Source organism: Thermobia domestica, chromosome 17 (assembly GCF_964235325.1).
Source record: "Thermobia domestica chromosome 17, izTheDome1.hap1.1, whole genome shotgun sequence".
NCBI classification, from domain to species: domain Eukaryota; kingdom Metazoa; phylum Arthropoda; class Insecta; order Zygentoma; family Lepismatidae; genus Thermobia; species Thermobia domestica.
The window spans coordinates 64,177,332-64,204,192 of NC_137470.1; the positions used below are offsets into that span (position 1 = coordinate 64,177,332).

The following is a 26,861-nucleotide window of genomic DNA, read 5'->3' on the forward strand; positions in this document are numbered from 1 at the left end:
ATTTAGGCCGTTTCCGAAAGATACAAATGGACATTTGAAGAACGCGCTTTTCCGGAACTGACCTCACCTACTGTGCGTCAAAAGGTCCAAGTTCACAACTCTGCGAGTGGATAGTGCGTAGCGTGCGAGGGTGTACACCACGTTCGTATACTTGTGTGCTTAACATGGCGATTTCTAGTAAAATAACTTAATACATTTTTAAAAGGCATATTCTTAATTCTTCAGCTAAGGCGAATTTATTTGTGAGCTGATCTAATAATAATTTACTTGATAAATATTCAAATTAGTGATATTACAAGTGAAATATAAAAATGTTTCACAAATAACAAACCTATTTACGTTGTTCATAGTATGCAAAGGGAAATCAACCAAATAGTTTCTTTAATAATGCTATAAAGACATTTGTGTTTAAATATTACATAGATTATGCAGCTTAATTGAGATAATTAGACTATCGGTAATGCAGCTATTTGCAAGTAAATGAAATGTTAATGGCATATGAATTAAAGTATTAAGCTCTAGCATAGAACAATGAATACCTAGATTATTCATTTCTCCATAGCTACAGCTACAGGTGCAGCTGCAAATATTAATTCGTAGGTAGATAGGCCCAATTTTCTAGTTTTGATTACACAAAAATTCCTTTCAAAGCTACCATATTTCCTTGCACTTGAGAGAGAGACTAATATGCCAATTACCGTACATTTTTCATTTTTGACTGCTGCTCCAAAGTGAAATACAGATCAAAGATATCATTCTCCACATTCATCAAATATTTCACAAATCCTCTTGGTAAGTCTTTACTTTGGCCATTTCATTCATTTTTTTCGATTCTGCGATTCAGTGATTTGGTCTTTCGGTTTCGGTTTTGAGAACTTGCCTGTTAGCCTATATATATATATATATATAGGTTAGAAGCTCGGTTAGTTCCTTGCTGTACCAAAATTCAATATTTAATTCACATAGTATTGCCGAACGAGCGTTAGCGAGTTAGCGGTTGGCGCTCTGCAGAGCACGTTGTTTTCTGTCTTCGTTACAAATCGATTGATTGGACGATTCATAGAATGAAATGGCCAAAGTATAGACTTGCCTTCCTCTTAATTCATATAATCCCATTACTGTACCCACTATAAAACGATTATAAACAAATAATTCTTTCCATATAGTTCAACAATGAGAGCCATTACAGAACATACATACTGTATTTTTTCATAAAACCGTCTCTTAATTTTCATACAATCCTTATTATATTAGCAATAGCTTTTTTATGGTTATACTTGGACGGGGGAATTTCTTTCGTAAATGAGTAAACATTTTCGTAGTGAAAAGCAATGAAGCAGAGACAGCGGATGTATAACAAGAGAGATGTAGGGCGCCGAAAGCATAGTGAAGTGCATATAATGTACAGGACTCTCCATTTAAGCGGGCTCATAAGATTGTAATCTTCCATTTTTTGTTATTTTTACCATATTACTTTAATTAGAGCTATCCACTTAGAGTATATGTGATAATTATAAATTAGTATTTCATAGCGACATAATAGCATTTTTCTTGTAAATTTTGGTCTTTATGTTGTTCAACTCCACCACTTCTTTCGTTGTCATCCTTGCAAGTGTTAACTTTTGCTGTAGGTTAAGAATATAGAGACACTATTTCGAAGATTTACGGGTAAAATATATAGATTCACCAAGAAAGAGTAACATCTAAGGAACTTCATTACTAGCACAATAGTAGAAATAGTCCAATCAGTATACCTGTAACTGAAGCAATAGAGTAGAATTACAACAACTAAAGTGTCATTTATGTGTAACTTACCGTACAGGAAGTAATTATACCCAATATGAATTTTCTCCCAAAGTAGTTTTGAGCCATATTATTGTAAATAGCGCTCCCCTCAGTACCTTCGGTACCTCCTAACGCTCTTGCTAGTTACCTACTTTCGCTCGCAATAAAATTCCTAAACTACTTCGCAACAGCGCCCTAACCACCAGTGCTACTGTTCTTCCGGAAGATTAACAAATAGAACATCGCCAATCGTTTAGTGGGTTTTATGCTGTTAGGGCTTTATTGTGCACATAAGAAAACACACAAAATTATATATATATATATATATATATATATATATATATATATATATATATATATATATATATATATATAAATAAATATAGGTATTGAATTTACGCTCCGCTCTTGCTAATCTGAGCGTGAAAGATCCGAAACGACAAATATTTGCAAGTAAAGCTGAAGCTGTTGGAATACATGGAAGAAACTCTTAAGTAATTTTATGGTTACCCCATATTGTCAGTCTGTAGGATATATTTATCTTTAATACAACTGGAAAGTCATTCATCTAAAAAAAATGTTTATTTTTTCTAGTACGCGAAATTCTCCCTTCTTTTGTTATCAAAGTTTAATGTTCTACCACGTGAGGCTTTTGAATGATGTGTGGATCAAAAGCTAATTTGACGAGGTGAACACTATTTGGTGTGCACTCCATTTGTAGACCTAGAGTGTGCATCCTCGAAGTGTGCGCTATGCACTTTTGGACACGGCTTTAGATCATGACTCTTGATATCCTATTTGTATCGGCCAATAAGATCAGATTATAAATGAAACGTATGGGATCCGCAAATATGCGTGCCGGATATAAGTCCTTGACCAGGTAATGCCAACTTCTTCAGAACCAAATGCGGAGTATAAGAATTAAATCTGTCATATATGTAGTTTGGTGTGTAGAAGAAACTAAATTGTGAACGAAAGGTTTAAGAACAACCCACGTTATTGATTTATAGCATTATAAAAGAAATACGAAAGACGCTTCGAAAGGAAGAAAAATAACATTGTAATTGGAGGCAAAGAAACCTGATGTAAACACAGCAAAGACGAATCGTTCATCGCGTAGTGATCGTGGTTCAGTGGCCAAGGCGCTTTACCAGTAACCTCGAGGTTCTCGGTTCGGATCCACGTCAAGAAGTAGTTTTTTTCTTTAGTATTTTTGGTGGCAATTGAATGACGATGACACGTTTTATTATCTTCAGATATTTGAATATTCGGATGTTTCAATGCTTGAACTATAAAATCTTCAGAAATAATAATAGTAATAATAATAAAATAATAAAAATAATTATTATATCGTAGAAGATCGTATCGTAAAAGTTAGAAGCTTATTATCGCTCAGTTCAGATCATTATAAGCAGAAACGTGACTTTTGGCGAGAATATTTCGGTTTTGTTTAATGTTGCCAGCGGAAAGATTAATTTATCATCTTGTTTCTAAAGCAAAACAAGCAAAATCGAGACGAGAATTTACATTTAACGTTCGAAACGGGACAAGTCTAACTAAAATTATCGTCTCGCTTTTAAATATGAATCGAGACGAGACGAAAAGTATCGTAATCATCTCTCTTCTTTTCTCGATTCGCGAAATAGTGTATGTCCATTCTTTAAGTAGCAAATGATCTGTAGACTGAACAGGTGTATCTTAGAGGTAAGGACCTCCCTCCCCGAAATCTCGACTTTTCTGTAAGTTTTGCCTAGTTTTAGAACAACATTAAAAATTTTAATTCCATTATTCTTATTCTTATTCTTATTATTATTATTATTATTATTATCACTGACGTTTGTGAATTTAATGGTTCAACCTGTTCCACCCAGCTCCCACCCAGTGAGCAATGTGCTAAAGAAACGCCGTGTGTGTAAGTTTTCTCGGGGTCCTGTTTCTTCCACTTTTTAATTCCACTATTTCTTTCATTCTCATTATCGAGGTTTTCTTTAGCTTAGCCGGCATAACCATGGAACGTAAAACTTAACAATTTTTCTTACGGCTCTTGTGAGTTCAGTGGCCATACTTTCTACATGAAATTTCCCTGGAAAACTTTCGTTTAACATTTAGCTAGTTTTAGGGATGTACGCAGAGGGTATGTTCTCGTGGTCCGGATACTTCAGCTTTTATGGATATTTAAGGTTAGCAAGTATTTTTTAAGATTAAGAAACTGGAGCTGTGGGTAGTACGAGTACAAGAAAACATTTATTCATTTCCAGGGCTCAAGGGTTTCATTGATTTTTTTAGGTGGAAAACTCTCCGCTGAAGTGCACAATATACTTGAAAGCATTAACGGCAAGTTTTCGACAACATTTCACTGTCACACAATCTGGCAAAGATTGGATTGAAAATTGTTTTACTAATGTAGAAATCCATGATATACAAGTTATGAATCTCTCTAACACTGAACAAGAACAACTACTTCATGCGATATTTGATGGAGAAACGTTTTCAAAGAAAAAGAACTTTGTACCTTATGGTTGTGTCGCGTGTGCGTTGTGAGTATAAAGAGTTATCTAAAATGTCGTTGCAACAAGTAGAGGTCCAGGCGTTCGTACCCCCGTGTGAGAAGTTTCGCCCAGAGAACGTTCCCTGGTCGCTTGCTGTTTAGTTGCTAGGTAGGAATAACGTATTACGACTATATTCATGCTCTTATACGCCTATATAAACAAGATGCAACATGGTTTTGTTTTTCTTCTTCTGAAAATTGGTCAGTTGCTATGTGCAATGTAAATAGTTCGTGCATTGGGTAGTTATTTTCGACTCCGCCCACCATCGGCTATGAACTGAGGCTGAGTTATTCAATGATCGGAGCTTCCCATAGAAAATTGGATATTGGGTTCCACCTGAAAGTTATTATTGAAGAACTAATAATAATAATAATAATAATAATAATAATAATAATAATAATAATAATAATAATGCTCAGATTCATCGATTTTAGTCTTAGTTGCTAAGGGGAATACAGCATTTCATTCAAAATCGCTTTTACAGGAAGCACCAGAGCAGATTATATCATGTTTATTGAAGACATTGAATGAGAATTCCCCTGCTCAAGTCGAATATTTTGTAGACGTAATTGGAATATGGCCTTGAGTTCACATGTGGAATTGGTTCTGGATAATGTATGATAAGGATACTGTACCTTGAATATTTCAAGACGTGGTTGAAAATTGATGTTGTTTCGACTAATGTTTCAAAGTCACTTTTTTTGTCTTAAGTACATGTATACGTACTTAGTTCATAGATTCCATTGAATAAAGCCCCGATGACATGTTTTTGTCAGACACGTTTTCTGTTGGAGGAATTCACGTTATTGCTCAAATGTTCAGTGCCCTCTCACCGAGAATCAAACCTGGACCCAATGTAGGTACTAAAAGCACATGCGCTAGTACTGGAGTTAATTTATTGGAATTTAATATCACTTTTAGGTGCCGTAGATATTTTAGTTTGAATAGGTAGAAAGGAAATGGATGAGAAAGTACGTAGATGTGTTTTGGAATACATATTTTTGTTACCCATCTGAAGGAATGACTTCCGTAATTGTGCGTATTCTCCAGATGGACCTAGAATGCAACACCATTTTTGGTTTTGTTGAAGGTATGATCGTGTAGAGAGAGAGAGAGAGAGAGCATGTTCGTACCGAGAACCGAAGTCGGACCCCATGTAAGTACCAAAGGCGTATGTACCAGTCAGTATAGTACTGGAGTTAAATTATTGGAGTTTAATTTCACTTTTCTGTACCGTGGATTAGTTATACAAAACTCCTTGCTTAAATGGGATTTGAATGAATCAAGGATTGATATACCCAATGAGAATTGAACAAATATGCGCCTTTGGCCTGAAAAACTCGGATGAGTATATGCTAGGATCCATTCTGGCATTTTTCTGATTGAAGTGAAGAAGAAAACTCATTCCGGATTATAGCTTTGGTATTAAAGTATAATAATAATAAGCAATAAATGTTGTACTTGAGATGGATTTACAGTTTAAGATGGAACCGAAACCATCATAATGTATTCAAATTTTCATTGCTCTCTCACCGAGAATTGAACCAGGACCCGTGTAAGTACCAAAGGCGTATGCGCTAATCAGAATAGTACTGCAGTTAACTGTTACTTTTTGATAACGGATTTACAGTGTAAGATGGAACCCGAATCATCATAATGGCTTGAAATGTTTAATGCTTTCTCTCCCGGATCACATGTAGAGCGAAAGCGAGAGAGAGGCGTGTGTTTGTGTGTTCTGAAAATCCACGCACATGTTATACGTCCTGTTGTTTTTTAACAATGAAATACGTAGCGTTATTCAATAGATGTAATGTAAGAGCAAGATTTTAACAAAATCTATTAGATAAGCTTCTTACGTGATCATCGGAACTCTTTACAAAGATGTGCGTTTTAGAGAATGGAGTACCATTTCGTATTGTAAACTGTTAGATAATTACAACGATATATGGACTTGTGTGGAATTTGAAGAAGGCGAAAAGGTGATTTTACCAGAACGCTGTACTGAAAATTAGAAGCAGATAATGGTACATTATTATTGCATTTGCAAAGTGGAAATGTATGTTTGATATATATAGGAATGAAGATTAATTTGTCTGGTCGTAACATCCACGATCTTGAATTTACTGAACTGGTATCTTCTTCATAAGTGTTTGGGGACATATATACACAGCATGAGACATGATTTTCCTCTTTTCCTTCCTCTTCCTCCCCGTTCATGTGTGTACATATATCTGTATGTATTGTGACATTAGCCTGTGTTTACCAGCTACTGGAGTAATATGTCTATGTAAATAATGCGTTATTATTCAAGTCTAACAGTATTATATTGGCAAACACCTATGAACTGAAACTATTTATTTTCATAGGTTTCGGGCATAACTCAACATAGAAACGTAAGCAAGGGGTTCATTTAAGCAGAAGATTAGAAAATTACGATTTGTGAAAAATTAAGAATGGAACTGTGATTGAATTCTGTATCTGAAAGAACACCGTTAAAACAAGTGCCAGAACTACCATCTATGAGTGCATATAAATGTCTGGGTCCTCAATATAAACAGTACTGTATATGCAAAGGAATTACTTTTAAGAACATTGGAACATTGGTCAGGTTCAACAAAACAACGTCCAGAACATTTGGGATTTTTATACGCCAAGAAAAGAGACCAGACCAGAGGATTCGAAGATTGGACTTATAGCAATTTTCCATTGATAGAACATGCGAAATGGTTCACTAAATGTCAATTTCTTCACTTGGAGAAGGGAGATGCGTTTAATAAATGAATACACGAAAATTACTCTGATATTCAAGTATTTTGTATTATTCAGAGTTATATAACTCCAAAAAGTACTTGTACACATTCTAAAGTTATCAAAAAGTGTATTTATACAAATAAATTCATGTATGTGCTATTATGATACTCTTCAGAACTTTCTTCTCAGTACTTTATAAAGAAAGAGATTTTTCTCTTGAGTCCAAATATTACCATTATCAATAAATATTTTGTACTGTCTTTTTTTTTAAAAGTAGCGCAACTGTTCGCAAAGGAAGGTAAAACACAGTACTGTATCATCAAATTAGTGTGTCTTTTCTGTATTATGTGATGTTCGTATAAAACAAGAAACTAAGAGGATAATACATTTTTACGATTTTGTTGGTGCGTATGTGTGCAGAAATAAACTTTAACACGAATTTAGCGAAGATGAAAACTTCCTTTTCTTCTTTTGGTTTCTTCTCTCGAACTTAAAACACAGAACCAGAAGAAACTCAACAATAGCTATATTCCTAGTTCATGCACTCTAAAAACGGTATTGTTATATTCAACCATAATTATGGTTGAATGTAACTATACAGTATTGTTAATATAGCGCCAGCAAAAATTATGACTAGGAGTACAATATTATATTGTTAAAAAACTCTAGCTGGGTCAACAATAATTATGGTTGTCCTAGACATATTTATGATGTTAACAACTATGCCAATTATTGTACTTGCAACTATACAGCTGCTATATAGTTGGAAATACTATATGATATGGTCATCGGAACTATCCAAAAATGTATTGTGTTTGTCCCTACCATACAATATATGTTGTGACACCAACTTGTATAGTTGTTGTAACCATACTCGAAGTGCTAAAATAGTTGGTGTGACGTGTCCTGATGCTTTCACGACTATACTTTATGGTCAGTATAAATATCTGCGTTGTTAGTAAAACTATATTGTTGTGCTGTACTTACCATAAATAATGTTGTCCAAGAAATGTGGTATTGTTATCGCAGCTATAGTTTTATGCTGTCTGTACTATGCATACCATGTTAATAACTATACCAGTATTGCTAAGGCAACAATACTGGTATGGTTAGGGCCATACTATTATTGTTGCCCTAACAATACTGGTATAGTTGCCTTAACGATACTGTTATGTTGTCTTAGCAATACGGGTGTAGTGAGTGCTGCCATACTGTGAGTGTTATACACGCCGAAAAAACCTACGAACTTAATGCAATTTTGGCCAAGAAAATTATCTGACTTGGCAGACAGTGTTGTTTAATTTTGAAGACTGAAATATTTAAGCATGGGCATATGTGGGTTCTGATATTTACTGTTGGATCGCTTCCCAGCAATAAAGACAAAACCAAACAACGCTGTCTACCAAGCCAGATAATTTTCTCAGCCAAAATTGCATGAGGTCCGGAGGTTTATTTTCGACGGGTTTATATTGCATGTCTTAAAGAAGGATGTTGACACACACACAACTATGCACAAGTATTAGACTAGTTTAATGATAGTTAGCATTTTAGATACAATCTTGTGCAGCACCTCTCAGACTACAACGGCACCAATATTGCATATAGGCAGATTGTGTCTAAAATGGTAACGATCCATGGTGGTATGTGTCGTCATCCTGTTTCTTAAATGTGTTACATAATAGCAATGCAGTGCAATATGGGTAAAATCCACAGTACGGCAACAATCACTATAACAGCACTGGAATTGGCACAATGAACAGCAGTAGTAAAACTATACAGCAGCACCTGTAAGAATAATGTACAGACTACATGAGTTGATAGAATGCATATTTAATAATGTTATGAACCTTCCAACGTCACTTAAGCAACCGTTTTATTAATTTATTCCTATACGTTTCGATTATTTCTTTATTATCATCCGTGGCTCAATGGTAGAGCGCTCACTTCTAGAGCGAGGGGTTTCTGGTTTGATCCCAGCTCACATGAAGTGGCCTTTTATTGGATGTACTTGTCCTTTCTCGTGATTTCACCATTTCCTCAAAGCTGATTCATTCCACCATGTCGTTGATTATCATCATCATAGTTTTCATTTGCCTAGAAGCATAATCGTGTGACGTTAAACAAAGAAGTGACTTTAATGAATATTTATATTCACGAATTCACATAATGGTAAATTTTTCAGTCGTTAGAAAGAAGAAACACTATTATATTTCATTAACAGAAACCATAACTAACACTAAGGATTTATAACTTGAATGAACCGCTTGAAGTGTAAAACTTCGACGTCACACAATACGTGACTTTCTGTTTACGTCCTCGTATATAGTATATACATTCCTAAACTATATGTAAAATTAGATGGCTTACCAGCAAATATTAAAGTTGAAAGTGCAACAGCGATTTTTAAACAAGAAAATCATTGTACAGCGGGAGACACTTCTAAATGGTACAGCCATATGGAGATTTACGGCTAAGGTGTACCATTTAGAAGTGTCCCCCGCTGTACAATAATATAATCGAACAACAGACTGAAAATTTAAAAATTTAAAAGTGGAAGCAACTGATATTATAATAATTCGAACTCAGAAAGCGTTTAGAATATGGACTCAGCATTTAAAAGAATTCATTTTTAACTTACGAATTATTTTGCTGTAAATGTGAACAGAGGGCCACGAACGCGGAAGTTCGTTAATCATTCAAATTCTTTACTGAACTTTTAAAATCAGTGTTTCTTTCTTACCAAAAAAGTGAAAAAATACCATTGTGAGAGACCTTAACACTGACGATAAGAACTTGTCAAAATGTATATGATTAAATTAACACAAAACGTGCTTAATTGAAATTCAAAGAAAACGTTTCAATATAAGCTATATAGTCAAGTTACACTTACCTTCTTATCTTCTTCTTTTTTTGCACTCATGCTTTTTATTTTTGGTTAATAGCCCATTAAAAGACCCACACTACCTATAGTCCGCTTCATCCAAACTGGCGTGTGGCATCAGCCAATAAGCTCATAGTGTGCTGTTACTAAGCCTTCAGGGAGGAATCTAATCATTCTTAATTGTCCACAAATACGAAAGAATCAATTATGAATGATTCCTCCCTGAAGGCTTAGTAACAGCACACTGCGAGCTTATTGGCTGATGCCACACGCCAATTCGGGTGACGCGGACTATAGTAATATAGACTTCGTTTAGTGCAATACCAATACTAAAAATATAGGGTGTTGTTACAAAGGGAATGGATGTTCAAGATCTTTTGTACATGATTGTACACTGGAAAACTTCTGGGATATCTATTCTCGTATAAATATAAATGTCCACATGCTGATATAATTCTTTTTTCCTTTCCTGTATTGTTACATTGAAAGAACAAACTCTTTAAATTATTGAGTATTATTATAGTGATTGTAGATAAGTATAATAGAGTTTTTAGATAATAATGTAAAAACTAACTTACTTATAACAGACTAATCCTTCTATAGGTACGAATTCAAGTACATTCGAGGGATAACAAAAGAATACGATTTAACCGGGAGACTTGGTTGTTCTCGGAGACCTGGGTTCGAGTCTCGAACCAGTTATTTCATATTTTTCATTCTTTGAATATGATGGAATTTGCACTCTGCATGGTAAGTCAGAGACCCAGGTTGGATTTCTGTCATAATATGTTCTAAGATAACTTAGATTAACAAACAGGAAGCCCCAGAGGAAGTTAACAGAAATCTCGTAGTAACGAAAATTAAAAAAAAAATCGTCTCATATATATGTTCAAGTTTAGAAGGATCAGTTAAACAGTGTTGCCACAACAGAAGAGAGAAAAGTTGAATTTGGAAATAATGCAATAACTTGAAAAAGATCCCTAGTACAGTATGATTTAAAATTCATATAGCAAATCAGTATGTCATAAGGAGCATTGTCACGTTTATTTGAGATCGATAAGTCAAGTACTTACCAAGATATTCGGAACTCTGTGAAAGCTGAGAATTTTGTGCTGTACAAGATGGTAACGCTGTTTCAAATTTCCCTTTTTTCCCTCTGCATGGGAGAAATATTTAAGTACTAGTCTGCGACACAAGTTATATTCTGTGACGTACCGAATTAAAGCAAAGTATTTAAAAAAGGAAACAGAATATGTTTTCTGTTTCATGAATTTTGTAATGTATGTTACGAATAATTGTTTATTGATCATCATAAACATATATTTCTTTAATTTAATTTTTTCTTCTGAATATAAGTTAGAAAAGACAATAAAACGTAGATATTAATAGTTGTAAAATTTGAATTGAAAATACATAGGCTAAGTTCTCTTAAATGGTAGCAAAATTTTTCAAATCATCCAATATTTATATGTACTATCCAATTTTAGGGGACCATACACAACTTATTTTGTATTTCATTCACCACGAAATTAACTACAAATAATGTATAAATGTTGTTTTTTAAGAAGTGAGTTGCATTGATGGATTCATAGGTGCCGCTTCCCTTATGAGGACTCCGGGAGACCCGGGTTCGATTCCCGGCGGGAGCTCAAGTGGTTCGGAGTCCATGTTAATCAATAGGTCCACGTCTCATATAGCCTCGTTGCTGAACGGGACGTTAAACTCAAAATCAACTCAACTCAACCTTATGAGGACTCAAACGTGATGAGTAAAAGTACAGCACGTAGAAATATGCCATAAAAGCTTTAGTGGAACAAACACCACACAACCCCTGTTAAGTGGCCATTAATAACAAGAAATGTATGTGATCGGTTAAGAAACGGAGAACCTGGTGGGACCATAAACGGTTGGATCCGTAGTGAGTTGACGAGTAAACGAGTACAGTGTTAGAAAAAAAATCAAATCTGTGCTGGATGGCCACAAAAAGCAAGGAAGTATTTAACCAAGTCAGCGCAGGGCTAAAGTAGTGGAAAGTCAAGGTGTCTATAGGGACCAGGCGCGTTAGCAAAGTTGGGTAAGTTGTAAACATACTGTGTAAAGAATATTCCATAGTTCTTCTGGAAAGTATATACGAGATCGTATTCCTTAGCGCAGCGTAACTTTCTGTATAACGTCCCACGTTTATGCTATTTAGGCTAAGGGGGACAATGATTAAGGCAAGTGACTGATGATAGAAGAATTAATGGGATGAGAATGTGAGAGAAAGGGAGAGTACCCGACAACCCCATGGACACGATGTTATCCACCACAAACTTACTGGATCGGAAATCGTATCAGGGACCCCCCGCACCAGAGGTAAGTGCTGTACCACTGAGCAACCGTGCCCTCGCAGTTTAACTTTAAGAAGGCATAACCACACAATTTTACTATTATAATTCGCTCAAAATCTTTTGCTTTTTGTACAATGGTTCACAATAATTGAATATAGATTTAGGATATACTGCAAAATGATATGTCTGAAAAGCGATTGTTCTCGGAAAAGTACGTACAAACCTCTGCATGGTGGTCATTAGAAACTATCATTTCATCTATTTGAACAGAACAAAGTTGGAAACTCACACGGGCTTTTGTTCGTATAGAGAAGGCATGTCAGCGACAGTGTATATGCGCGTAAAGAAAGACAAGGGAGAGAGACAAACACCATCCTGTGCTACGTGGGACTGTGTCCGTAGAAAACAAACACGTCACCACGTGAAAGTAAAACCGAAATGCTTATTTTTGCTTTGTGCTGATGTAAACCGTTACGAAATGAGAGGGTCCAGGTATAAATACGAGGGTCATTTCAAAATTCTTGCACACATCCTATGCACGACCGTTTGAGTGGTTTGATGAAGTTCACTTTTTGGTTAGTTGTGGGTCAGAGTTTGGGCTTGACGATTGTTTCTGTGTTTTCTGGTTTGCGTAGCTGTGTTGTGAGAAATTCAGTGGTGAACCTGACTGAGGTTGGGTTACACATGATGATAAGCGTTCCTATATCAACATCGAAGCTATACGTGGAAAGAATTCAACTGAAATTTACAATGCTTTGCGGGAGGTTTGTCGAAATAATGTAGTGGATCATAGCACTGTATTTCGGTGCTCAGCTCTTTTCCGTGAAGGTCGTGTAAGCAATGCGGACACCCCAAGAAGTGAAAGACCATCAACTGCAACAGACTACACTCCTGAGATTATTGTGAATGACATTTTGAGAGAGGGTCGACGAAAACATGTAAGAAAATTGCATATGAAGCCAAAATATCTGTCACTTCACTTTACAGAATCATTACTGAGAAGCTGAAGATGAAGATGAGATGGGTTCCGCATGGTCTGAGTAAAGAGCAGAAAGCATGTTGCAAAAGAATCGCAGAAAAATTGCTTCAACGTTATCAAACAGAAGTTTTTCCAGTTATCAGTTTTTCCAAACGACTGTTGCAATTGATAAAGTCTGGATACGAGAGTTTGAATCAGAATTGAAGTTTCATTCGTCGCAATAAAACAGTTCAGACTCTTCACGCCCGAAGAAATTCCGCTAGCAACAATCAAACCTTTAACTCACGATGATCTTCGCGTATGATACGAATGGAGAGATGGCTACAATAGAGTGACACAGGAGACGTCTATACCAGGCGTATACTACAAGCTGTTTCTGCAAAATGCTTTGCGCCCGAAAATTATTGAAAGAAATCCCGACATGCTTGCAGCTGGTGTCCTCATTCTAAACGATAATTCAAGGTCGCATACTGCTCTACAAGTAAGGGTGACAACAAGTATGGATGGGAAATACTTCCCTTCTCAATATAGTCCTGATTTGATCCCACCAGACTTTGATTTGTTTCCCAAATTAAAAGAACTACTCTGTGGAAAATGTTTAGATTAGATTGACGAAGCTTTCAGTGAGGTGACCCGAGTGATCAGACACCTCAACAATGAAGGTGCAATATCCAGAATACAGAATTTGCTAAATGTTGGGAAGCAGTCATAAACCAGTATGGAGATTGTATTGACGGCCTGTAAAGGTATTTTTTTACAATAAATTATTAGCTTCCATAAAATCTTTCAGTGTGCAGAACTTTTGAAATGACTGTCGTACAATATATTGCAAAAATATTCCGAACAGTTGCTAGGACATAATATTGTACGTAACGGTCCATCTAAACACTAAATGCAAACATTAGAAGCTATTGGTACCATAACAAATAACAGTCTATGTGCCACACTAAATAAGAGTATATCCGCCTTATGCAGAGTCGTTTTGACATATGATTAGTGTCATACTAAAGGCCTGACTACTGCAGGAAACATATGTTAGTCGAACTCTTTAGCATGTCACTAATCACACGTCAAAACGACTCTGCATAAGGCCCTATGAGTCTAATTTCGTAATAATGTTCGTAAAATTTGCGGATCGCAAACGAACACAAACAATGCAATAAATAATTATAATTGCATACCGAGAATCATAGAAAAAAAAGTAATATTTTACATTTCGTTAACACAAACCACAGCAGCATGAAGCCGTATGAAACATTTTAAGACATTCATTAATTACGACCTAGCAGTTGTGTATGTAAGAGAAAACTTGAACCTATGATTTTTGTGATATTAATGCACAATTCTCAAATTTTTACGTTTGCTGCAGTATTATAGAAGGAGTTTACCATATGTATACTAAACTAAGGTAACCAAAGCCAACCTACGTATCCTAACTCATATTTTATGTTCAAGGAAAAAAGAAAGAAAAAAAAACACCTAAGTAAAATTTTAATGAACCCCATCAGCACTATATTACAAAAGTTAAACATATGCATTGTACTTACCAGTGTATAGTACGTTACGCCATTCTTACTACTTGCTACTACTTGCATTTTGGTCAACTTATTTTCCTTTGAATTTATAGTAAATATGGTGCTTTTTTAGTTTTGGCGCACCAAATTTTGAAAGATTTACATGTAAAATTCCGTACTTCGCATGAAAAAACATTTTAAAAAATTCTGCAAGCGATAGAGTTAAATACGAAGTAATACACCTGTATTTTATGTTTACATGTGTAGGTTACCATAGTTCGCGTCCCTCGAATTGGCGTGTGGCATCAGCCAACAAACTCGCAGTGTGCTGTTACTATACCTTCAGGGAGAAACCTAGTCATTCATAATTGTCCACTAATACTAACAAAATTAATTATGAATGATTAGATTCCTTCCTGAAGGTTTAGTAACAACGCATTGTGAGTTTATTGGTTGATGCCACACGCCAATTCGGGTGACGGTGACGCAGAGTAAGTGTAAAAGCCTTACGAGTATTTTACTACGGATAAAAAACGTGAGTGCATATAAATGATGGTTGTATTAGAAACTATTTTCCACCGGTGCTGTATTTGTGTACAGTGTACAGAAGTTGTATTTTATGTTTACAAGTGGAACGCTACAAGTATGAAACCATGACAAGTATTATTGAAACTCATATCATTACCAAAATCAACTCATTTCACTATCTTTAATTTTGTGGGGAACTATTCCGATATGGATTGCGTCAACGCAAAGCAATATCGTTGATCGTTTGTTAGTGATCATCGGCATAGCAGTTATAATGACTTCTTGCATTTCTTGTTTGTACAATTTCTTGAACATTGCTTCCGAATGATCCCCTTAGACGTGCAAACGAAGAAAGTGAGTAATTATCATGGTTACACCGCTTGGCTACACTCACCAGCTACAAAACAGCCAAAGAAATTGTGCTTGCAAATCATCCTTTGTATTGCTTCAATTGGAACAAACTGTAACTTATTTAATTTATTCGTGTTTAAAAGAGAAATACTAACATGTCGGTAATATTTACAGATAATATTGAATTGTTCGATATTACTCCCCTAAAGTTGCACGAGAATAAGTATATTCACCGCACGAAATAGCTATTAGGTAACTCTCGTAAACGTATTTCTACCATCTTGTTCAAATATGAATTCGTATTACTAACTCAAGATCAATTTATATCCACATTAAGTTTAATTAGTCCCTTCAAGAACTCAAATGGGTTTCATTTCATTGTATGTCCATTGATTAATGTTTTATTTCGTTTTAAACATTTCTTCACGATTTCTCTAACGCTGAGGGAAAAAAGGAAATTTTGAAACAGCGTTACCATCTTGTACAGCACAAAATTCTCAGCTTTTACAGGGTACCGAATATCTCGGTAAGTACTTGACTTATCGATCTCAAATAAACGTGACAATGCTCCTTATGACATACTGATATGCTCTATGGATTTTAAATCATACTGTACTAGGGACCTTTTTCAAGTTATTGCACTATTTCCAAATTCAACTTTTCTCTCTTCTGTTGTAGCAACACTGTTTAACTGATCCTTCTAAACTTGAACTCGTTTTAAAGAGTTCTTCCCAGTATTTCATTTAATGTGCACAAATAGTTACTACTTCATTCCTTGTGTGTGTTAAAGGCGTTTAAATTTGACACGTGTTTTACAATATTTCTCAACAAGTATGCAACACTGATCTGCAAGTGTCATCTCGTTCGTCTTTGTTTTCATTGCTGATTTGAATTGTGAAATTAAATGTAGGTTATTCCATTTTAAAAATCATAACTTTATATATGGTTGGCAACACTGTTCACCTGGTGATGTTACCTAATACATCGATAGATGTCCCCCTTCCTGTAGTTGCTTTGTGCAAAGTTTCGCTTCTCTCTCTCCCTTGGTTCCTCCGTTATAAAGGTGGGACATTATAAATGGTGCACCCGGTATATATATCTATATATATCTATATCTATATCTATATATATATATATATATATATATATATATATATATATATATATATATATCATACATAAAAGTACGCAAATATGAAGTTGTTAAGATACTTTGAATAAAAATTACTACGATCCATCAGAAGCTATTAAACAAAATGTCATGAGGAAACTTTGCCTTCAGTGTACATCAAAACAATAATTTGTTATTTATCGTAATTCCTAGTTTTTTTTTAGAATAGTAAGTAATGGCAAATGAACGCACAAAGCAGACTTTATCAAAATTCATTTAATTGTATTTATTTTTTTCATAACCAACACAGTGTATTTTATATTAAATTACAACTTAATATAAGTAATGTATACATTATATATCCAAAATATATTTGTCTTGAAACAAAATAATCTTTTTAATAAGGATTAACAAGTTATACTTCTTTTCTTTAACAAGTTATACTAGTAACAACACTATCCCTATATCAACAATACCACCATTCTTATGCAAGTTAGCTTTAAATCACCTAAATATCTTCTTCTCTGCTTTTGTTTTTTCCACATGTTGTAACCTGTAGCAAATATCGACGGAGAAAAGTACTGCTTTCGTGATTTTCTAAATATTAAGTCGCTTAGAAAACATCTCCAGAAACACGAACAGCTTAACAAGTATTTACTGCAAATGTTTCTCACCATAACCTCGTTGAAAATGTTCCAAAACTCGTTGCTTCAGCTGTGACTTATGAATTGGTGTACACGTTGTTCCAAATTTTAATGTAGAAACTTATGAAGGATCAACCAATGATCAGCCTTTCCAAGATTTGATGTAGAAGTTTATGAAAGAACAGTTGGAAAAGACGTTATGCATGTTTTATTCTTTTTAAAACCAAACTTGAATAGCAGGCCAGATATACAAGAGTGCATGATCAGAACATTGTCGATTACATAAGGAACTTTTTGGTTGTGGATAGATGGATATTCTGAAGGAAAATTTATTACAAAAATTGTAGCCTTTACATGTACCTTTTGCAAATATTCTCATCTTCTCTCTATGTCCTTCCACTAAGGCAGCAACTCATCTATAGCCTGAAACCAAATATACGCCATAAGAAATTGTCCATAAATTGTAAACAAAGTCAAAACCAATCTTAAAGCTATAAACTCACTCACTCACACACACACACACACACACACACACACACACATATATATATATATATATATATATATATATATATATATATATATATATATATATATATAGGGTGTCTCAAATGTCCCCTGACATAGGGTAACACTGTTATTATCAGAGTTTTAACAAAACGTAAGAGGGAAAACTATCTGCAAATATGATATTTTCAATCTACAGTGAAAAGATTTTTTAAATGGGACGAGCCATTTGGGCTGTACACTCTTTATGCACCCAACGTTAAACGAAACTGCAACGTTGCCATTTACCTGGACCCACAACATAAGTGAATGAAGTTACTGTCTTTTACGCTAACATGTCGACGGAGAGCCCCCATTTCAAAGAGTATATTCATTCACTTATGTTGTGGGTCTAGGTTAACGCCAACGTTGCATTTTCGTTTAACATTGGGCGCATAAAGAGTGTACAGTCCAAACGGCTCGTCCAATTAAAAAAAATCCTTCACTTTACAGTGAAAATATCATATTTGTAGATGATTTTTACTCTTACATTTCGTTGTAACTCTGATAATAACAGTGTTACCCTATGTCAGGGGACTTTTGAGACACCATATATATATATATATATATATATATATATATATATATATATATATATATATATATATATATATATGTATATATATATATTTATTTATATATATATATATGTATGTATATATATATATTTATATATATATATATATATATATATATATATATATAAGTGTTAATGAACAGGCAACTCCTCACATGAAAGTAAGTGTGGTAGAAAGAGCATAGTTTCGCAGTTATAAGCTACCGAAAACGCGAAAAAATTAACTTCAAAGTTCCGCAGCTCCACTCCTATGGAGCATATTTCAATTGGATCCGAATATCTGTTTCAGAATCTTCCGGTACTTGTGCGACAATTTTTAAAGAAGCAGTTTGGAACTAGTTAAAATTTTATGAGTACTGCCAAACTGCCTGTCTAAAAATCGTTATGCAACAACTGGAGAATTCTCAAAAATGGATATTTGGATAGGACACATACTAATGAAGCTATGGACCTTTAAAGTTAATTTGGTCACTTCTTCGGCAGTCTTAACTCCGAAACTATGCACTTTTAACAGCAGATTCATTTATTTTTTTTAAATTTTAATGTGAGGAATCACTTGTTACAGTTTGTGGTCTAGTTCATTCACACGCTGTACAATATATATATATATATATATATATATATATATATATATATATATATATGATGCGTCATTTATAAACTCCAATGATTACAACGGGAAGACCAAAAGAGAGGAAGAGGAGCGAAACTTCGTAGGATGCAACTAGGGACAGGGGGACACATTAATCTGTATTAGGCATCAACATCCAGTGAACAGTGATGTCAACCCCATATAAAATTTGTTTTTTTTTTTTTTAAATAACACCACATTAGGTTATTACAAATTTAAAATCTGCATTTAAAGAGAAAACAAACAATGCCAAACTTATTGTTCAATGTTGCAAACTAAATAGCAAACATGAAAAGGTAACCAAATTTGAAGGTTTTTACAATAGAAGTAACGCAAATAAGACAGACGGGGCAAGGCATATCGAATGTACCTTTTGGTAAAATACTACCATGAAGATTTGACGTATTTGGAAGAGATAGGAACAGAATTATAACAAACTGAAAATTTGACTTTTCAAAGGCTTTATTTTGGAAAGTTTAGTATGTAATTATCACATTTAATTACATACATTGCTTTCGAAAAACATTAAAACCATAATAACTTTACTGTTCTTTCATATCTCAAACCGTTCGAGAGATAATTTTCGAGAAGAGCATTTGAAAAAGTTCAATTTTTAATTTGTTACAATTTTGTACGTATTAATATGTCAAGTATTGAGTGTACTGTTAGACACTAAGGTACATTCGATAAGCTTGCCTCGCATCATTTCTATTGTAGAAGCCTTCCAAGTTTTTTCTTCTTTCCATGAAAATGAAATCTTAAAGTTTTACGTTCCACGCATATGCCGGTTAGGCTAAAGGAGATGGTGATGATGAGAAATGAATGAAATGGTGGAATGAAGAAAGTGGGAGGAAACGGGAGAACCCCGAGAAAACCTATGAGTACGATGTTTGCCCACCACAAAGTCCACACGGCGCGAGGTGGGATCGAACCAGGGACCCTAAGCACTGGAGGTGAACGCTCTACCACTGAGCAACCACGTCCCTTTTTTTCTTTTCATGTTTGGGAAACAAGGGTTGTTAGTTTCCACCACTGAACATCAATTGTGGTATTGTTTGTTTTCTCTTTAAGCGTAGATTTGCAATTTGTAATAAGATGGTATGCAATTTGCTTTCTGAAAAACCTAACTTTATATTACACTAGCAAGACTGTTTTCCGGGTGTTGATGCTTAATATGTGTGTACCCTTATCTTCTAGTTGCTTTGTCACAGTTTCACTTCTCTCACTCTTTTGATTTCCGTCTTAAGGTTGAATATTATAAATGACTCACCGTATATATAAACTAGCAATTAAAAAAGTAACTGTGCAATTGTAATTAGTGCTAGTAGATTTGTTCTTGTTGTTATTTATAATTCGTGACAAACTACAAAATTTATGAATAGTGTCTTATAATTTCTTAAATTACCTATTGATGGGAAATATTGTATGTACAAACAAGTAGTACTGCCACGTGTACACCACGTGAAGAAGTTTGGTTTGTATGAAATAATATTTTTTTCAATATTACAATCGAAAATTATTGTAGATTTCTACCTCTCCTTTTCTTCGTATATATTAGAAATAGAAAATACTATTGAGACGCTAAATTTATTGCAGAAAACTGCTTCCTGCCATCTATTACCGTTTCAATTCTATAGCGATCAACGTTAAAACCGGAAGTGGTTGATCTTTGCAACTTCCGGTTTGAATACGGTTTCAAGATAAAAAATGGGTTCTTATTCTTGTAATACTAAATTGATTGTGTAAAGCTGCTTCTCGACATACCTAAGTGTTTGCTCAACGTAGATTAATATTAAAACCGGAAGTAGTAAATTTCTCCCACCTCCGGTTATAGTAAGGAGGTACAGTTAAGGATGCTATATTTTAGTCATTAAAATACTCGCCTCCTAGTGTTAATAACTTCACCGATATTTCGGAATCACTATCAGGATTCCTTCAACGGGGCTCTGTGGCTCGTTATTATGAATATAAGACCATATGGTCCATTTTTTTAAAACAGTAAAATAAAAGTTTTTTCCAAGTTTTATATCAAATAAGGAGTGCATAATTTGTTTGTACACGCCAGTAATATAACTATGGACATTTATTGAAATTATTAACTCATTACTTAGACTATTTCTTATTGATAAAATTAGATGATACCATCCCATCCTTATCGAAATTCCTTTATCCATATTCAACCTAGTTCTAACGTTTTTTTAGTCTTACATATGTACGTTGCTGCACACGAGCACAATACCCAGTATATACCGCGAAGAGTGATTTTAACCACGAAATCATGACATGACAAGAATATATTGGAGCAATTTCACAATTCTAAGGATGTGTAGCTCCCACTTCTTACTTTTCAAGGCCTGGAAACTAGCTTATTATACAAATTTGTAATTTCATATATGAAAGTAAATGATATTATTTTTACCTTTACGTGAAAAAAGGAGAATCTTTGTTGGCTTTCGTGTTTTCACGTTCCAGCTGTGTCTTTCTTCTTCGCAGTTGATGTTACTACAGGAAAATGTCTTCTCAATAAAGTAAAAAGGACTGTGCTTCTTGTATCTGGAAGAAAAGAGTAAGCATTCAGCATCCCTTTCAAACTGAAGAAAATAAAGTGTGAAACATTCATTATCATTCTCTTTTAGTATAAGGCATCCCTTTGGAAATACTTGTTAAGTTACATAATCAAATTTGCAGCCACTGTGTCACTATTGTAAACCATAAATTACTCGGTAGTATGTGTTATCATGCTAATTAAAAAAATAAGCGAAGACTTCCCACGAATAAACTTTATTTCCAAGGCATATTCACAAGTAGTAAGACACTGTAAATATATATTTTGAACATATGTCACCATGCTCGTCAAGGCAATTATTCCAGGGGTACAAAGCATGGTAACTACATAAAAAAAAAACACCTGGGTCAAGTCACTGAAGCAATGTCACGATTGCCTGCTCCATTTCCAAGACAAAGCATGCTCTTCTGACCCTAAAAGACCCTGTTATTTTCCATTTTAAACTAGAACTATGACAGTTTAACACTGCTCAGCTAAAAAGGATTGACTCGTAACCTGTTTTGTAATCAATAATAAGTCAATGACCTATAAAGGATGTCCTGAGGTCTTGTATTTACTTTCTTAGCAGTTGAGTTACCATGAGAAAAGTGCTACCTTGAACTACTGTAGCTGAGCTTCTCCCGGTGAAGGTAGTACCTAGAGAAACTATGGTGGGAAATAGCAAACTCTGTACCAAAAATGTACATACTTGCTAATCCACGCTCTTAGATACATTCTAAATAAAAATTACATACTGCTCTTGGAATAATAAACATTTCTGACCAGTGTATATACACTTATTTATTAAAAACTAAATTAACTTAACGTTGTCTTCATCAAACACTAACTGAAAGAGATCTTCAGAGCATAACATTTATATTATAGAAACTGTTACATTGTATTTTAGTTTTAATAAATAAGTGTATATACTCTGGCCAGAAGTGTTAATTATTCATTGAGTGAATTCCAGAATCACGAAGGATAGAGATACTGCTCTTGATGGCGCAAAGTGTAGTTTTTTTAAAAAATTATTGATATTCAAAAGAAATGAAATCTGAGTTTTACGTTCCATGGAACTGCGTATAGGCTAAAGCAGACATCAATCATGGAAATGAATGAAGAGGAGGAATGAAGAAAGTGGAGGGAAACAGAATAACCCCGAGAAAACCTCTTCACACAGTGTTAGTCCACCACAATTTTTAATAGGCGCGTACTGGTATCGGAACAAGGGCCCCACGCACCGCAGATGAACGCTTTAATACTCATCAACCGTAATCCCTTTTTGATATTTTAAGAATGTCTTATAACAAGAAAGAAAAAAACAAGAGCAGCAGCGACAGAAAGCTATGTACGAAGATACCACAGAGGGTGGAAATAATTTCAAATAAAACTAAACAGATGTGATTTCCTTCAAGATAGACTGCAGCTTAGTATAAAGAGAAACAAACTTTGTCCTAAGCTTTTGAGTAGGGGATGAAGAAATCGATTGATTGATTGATTGATTTTTTGAGTTTTACGTCCCGTTCAGCAGCGAGGCTATATAAGACGTGGACCTACTGATTAACGTGGAATCCGAACCACATGAGCTCCCGCCGGGAATCGAACCCGGGTCTCCCGCGCCAAAGGCGCGCATGCTAATGAAGAAATCGAATCTTCTATCGATAATTAACATTAAATTCAACTAAGCCACAATAAAAGAAACAACTGAGAAATGGTGGTTCTTCAGGGAAGTCACAATGTTAAAAATAAATGTTTTATTGGTATAAACTAAGGAAGTTGATCGACATTTCATTGTTAGCGTATTATACAAAGATTAGTAAGGCACATTGAATTTTCTTCTATTAGACGGTAGTGATAAAATGATAATTCTTTCCGATGTGACTTCCCTCAAGAGCCGCCACTGGAGTTTTAAATCCCTCTTGCACTACTGTGATGATATGGATATCTAAAGATTAAAGTGGAATATTTCAGTCACACCTCACAAATGCCGGAATGGAATCTTCTGTACAGCCAGTAAATATTCTATATTCTCTACACTACGACTTACCCAAATGACGCAGCACAGAATATAATATTAATAATAGTAATTGACAATATTGTATCATACACACTGAAATAAATCAAATTGTATTCCTGCAATTCTGCTATTACAACAATATATTACATTTATTTGCTGAAAACGAAGCAAAGGCAAACACATTCTCGTTATGGGGAAAAAATTTCAACACTAACCTGCATTAAGATTTTCTCTTTTCAGTACTGTTGTTAAATATAGTGTCTCTGGCAGACTTCTAGGATTCTTTACCAAAATTTCCTCCACTTTTGTGTTCAGCTTTGGCCACTTCTCTAAGAGACGTAATACTTTGTATTTATGTGTGAAATCAATCTCAATCTATCAGAAAAATGAAGGAGTAAATAAATATGTTTATCTCATGAACCATTGTTTTTCGTAGCAAAACATTTAAATTTCAGTGGGCTAAGTAACCAATAGGCTTCGAATAGTTATGCATTTTCCATGTTTCTTATGCAAATGCATATTTATCGTATTTTACGAGACACTACATATTTTACAGCATATGTTTTTCTTCTAATGCTAATTCAATGGTATCTGCTGCAAAGAAGACCATAATTTGTAAGTGAACATGGAAATATAACTCATTTATCGATGATTTTTTAAAATAAAATTGCCCCTGCTAGGACGGAAATTCTATTTTTGCACAGATTTTCTATCTTGTTGAATGATCAGAGATCTGCTACGAAATGTCACTGACCAAATTCCTTGCAATTGAATGCAGTTGAAACAGGGGTCACCTTTATCTATTGATGATAAAAATCCAGCAATTTTGAAGATACAAGTAAGCTAGTTATGTGCTATCTATGATTGCAGTTCGGCATATCAGCAGAAAAGAGGACATATTTGCATGCATATTTTGAGGCTTTTAGTGCATGACTATCCGAAGCCTTGCAATAAAACATTTTGTATTGTGTATTACTAATCTAACATTTTCCCACATCTTCTCTTTCAATATCCCTGTTCTGAGCCTAAACAGTTTTTAAAATATTATACAACCTTTTTATTTTGCACTCTAATCACGCATAGAGCCGGATTTTGGGGGGAAAACGGAAATGTTAGCTTTTTTGACAATTATATGTTTTCCTTATTCAAGTACGATCTTCCTTTTCCTGTACTAAATTGTCCAACGAAAGAAGTACCTTTTGAACACACGCTACTTTTTAATCCTAAGTACCTTTACAACATACACTACTTTCGAATCCTATTCAGTCTGCCGCTGGTTGCCTTTATTGGCTATTGAACTGGTATCTTAGTATACTAGAGCCGCTACGTCTCTGGCTCCGACAGTTCTGCACATGGACAAAACAATGTTGCCAATTTGTCGTGGGTTGAACCGTATACAGGTACACTAAGAATAAACAGAAAAAGCAAGCGAATTTAATCGAAATGAATTGCTTAAGAAATGCTGAATTTTCATGGATTTTTTTAAACTTTCCTTGTAAGAAAACTATACAAAAGTAGCTTTTCTTTTGCCTGGAGTAACCAAAACTACAGAAGGAGAATTAAGTTCTACGGAACATTTTTAGTTTGTTATGTTCTAAACAGTGGATGTTCCCACACGCAAGACATCAGTAATCGTTTAACTTGGCTTGTTTGGTACTGCAATAGTTGGACTGGGTAGCTTCGGTTTACTATACTTTGCGATATGTATTAAAATAAGCAAAGAGTAATTTAAATAAATCTGAAGAATAGTCCTGTGTAATGACACTAAACGGTAGTAGTACTACACGTAGTACATATTCAGAGAGTGGACAAAAATATGGAAACACCTGACAAATTGCACATTACCACCAATTGCACAATAGGACCACCAATACCGGTCACGTATTGTTGTCAGAGGGATGTACCATTTCCCCTCCAAAAAACTGCAAGTTGTTGTAGACACCATGGTTGTAGGTAGTGTACTCGCACCTTGGTCTCCAAAACTGACCACAAGGGACGACTGATATTCAAGTCTGGCGATTGCGGAGGGCATGGCAGATGTGAAACTTCACCTTCGTGCTCAGCAAACCAGTCCTGGACTATGTGAACTATACGAACAGGGCCTCTGTCATCTTGAAACACTGTATTACTATCTGAGAACAAAGTTTGCACCATGGCATGAAGCTAATCACTCAAAATGGTTACGTAGTCCCAGAGTTCAAAATCATGAAATCGAAGTTGGAAAGGGCAGGGAGTACTGGAGGCTTAAGGACTGGAGAAAAAAAGCTCTTTGCGCTTTTGCAGAGCAAGGTTTCGATACAGAAAATTCAGGTACTTGAGCATTCGAAAATGTAAAACTATGCACTATTAGGAGTTAATCCGCTGAACACTAGTTCACCGATTAAATTACACATGAAATGAAATCATTAAGTTTTACATCGCATGGTTATGCCAGTTAGGCTAAAGGACACTATGATGATGAGAAATGAATGGAATGATGGGAAGAATAGTGGGAGGAAACGGGAGAACCACGAGAAAAACCACGAGCACGGTGTTTGTCCACCACAAAGTCCACATGGCGCGACCTGGGATCGAACCAGGGACCCCAGGCACCGGAGGTGAACGCTCTACCACTGAGCCACCGCAGCCCCTCTTGTACATGTAAGTTCACGATCCTCGTTTATTTGTATACCTACCATCGCTGACGCGCCTGCTTCCTACGGATGCACCCCTCCCTGCTGCTCGGACTATCCCTCTACCTTTCAGCCCTGAATTGCTTAAATAGAGTTCGTGCTTTTTAGTGGCCACCTAGCACAAGTTGGTTCATCTTTTCTTCACGGAAGTTTTTTTATGCCACATGTCCCACTATATTTATACTGAGCCTTCCTCAAGTCATCTGCATTCAGGGGTAGGCCTATAGGCAGAAGTTTTATCTTGGAGGGGCCCATGGCTTTTGAAGCTGGAGCAGCTACAATGTACAAAGCAAAAAAAAAAAAAGTGTTACAGGTAGTGATTTGAAACCTGAAAAAAAAGGAAAATTTGGTTTCCGTCCAGAAAACTAAAACACTGCTCATTTATTTATTTGCTTTTATCACCATAAATATTATGTACCAGTTAGTTTTAATTATGCGTAACCAAGAACT

The 26,861-nt window shown here is 35.1% G+C and overlaps 1 long non-coding RNA gene across 1 annotated transcript; it reads right to left on the reverse strand.

Annotated features, from left to right (window-relative positions):
• Window positions 1–17,205: 17,205 nt before the first annotated feature.
• On the reverse strand, window positions 17,206–25,423 carry LOC145674445 (uncharacterized). The gene is made up of 3 exons (XR_014128931.1): window positions 23,955–25,423; window positions 21,597–21,730; window positions 17,206–17,846 (listed from the first exon to the last, which is right to left on the reverse strand). It is a non-coding gene; the product is annotated as an uncharacterized LOC145674445 (long non-coding RNA).
• Window positions 25,424–26,861: the final 1,438 nt, after the last annotated feature.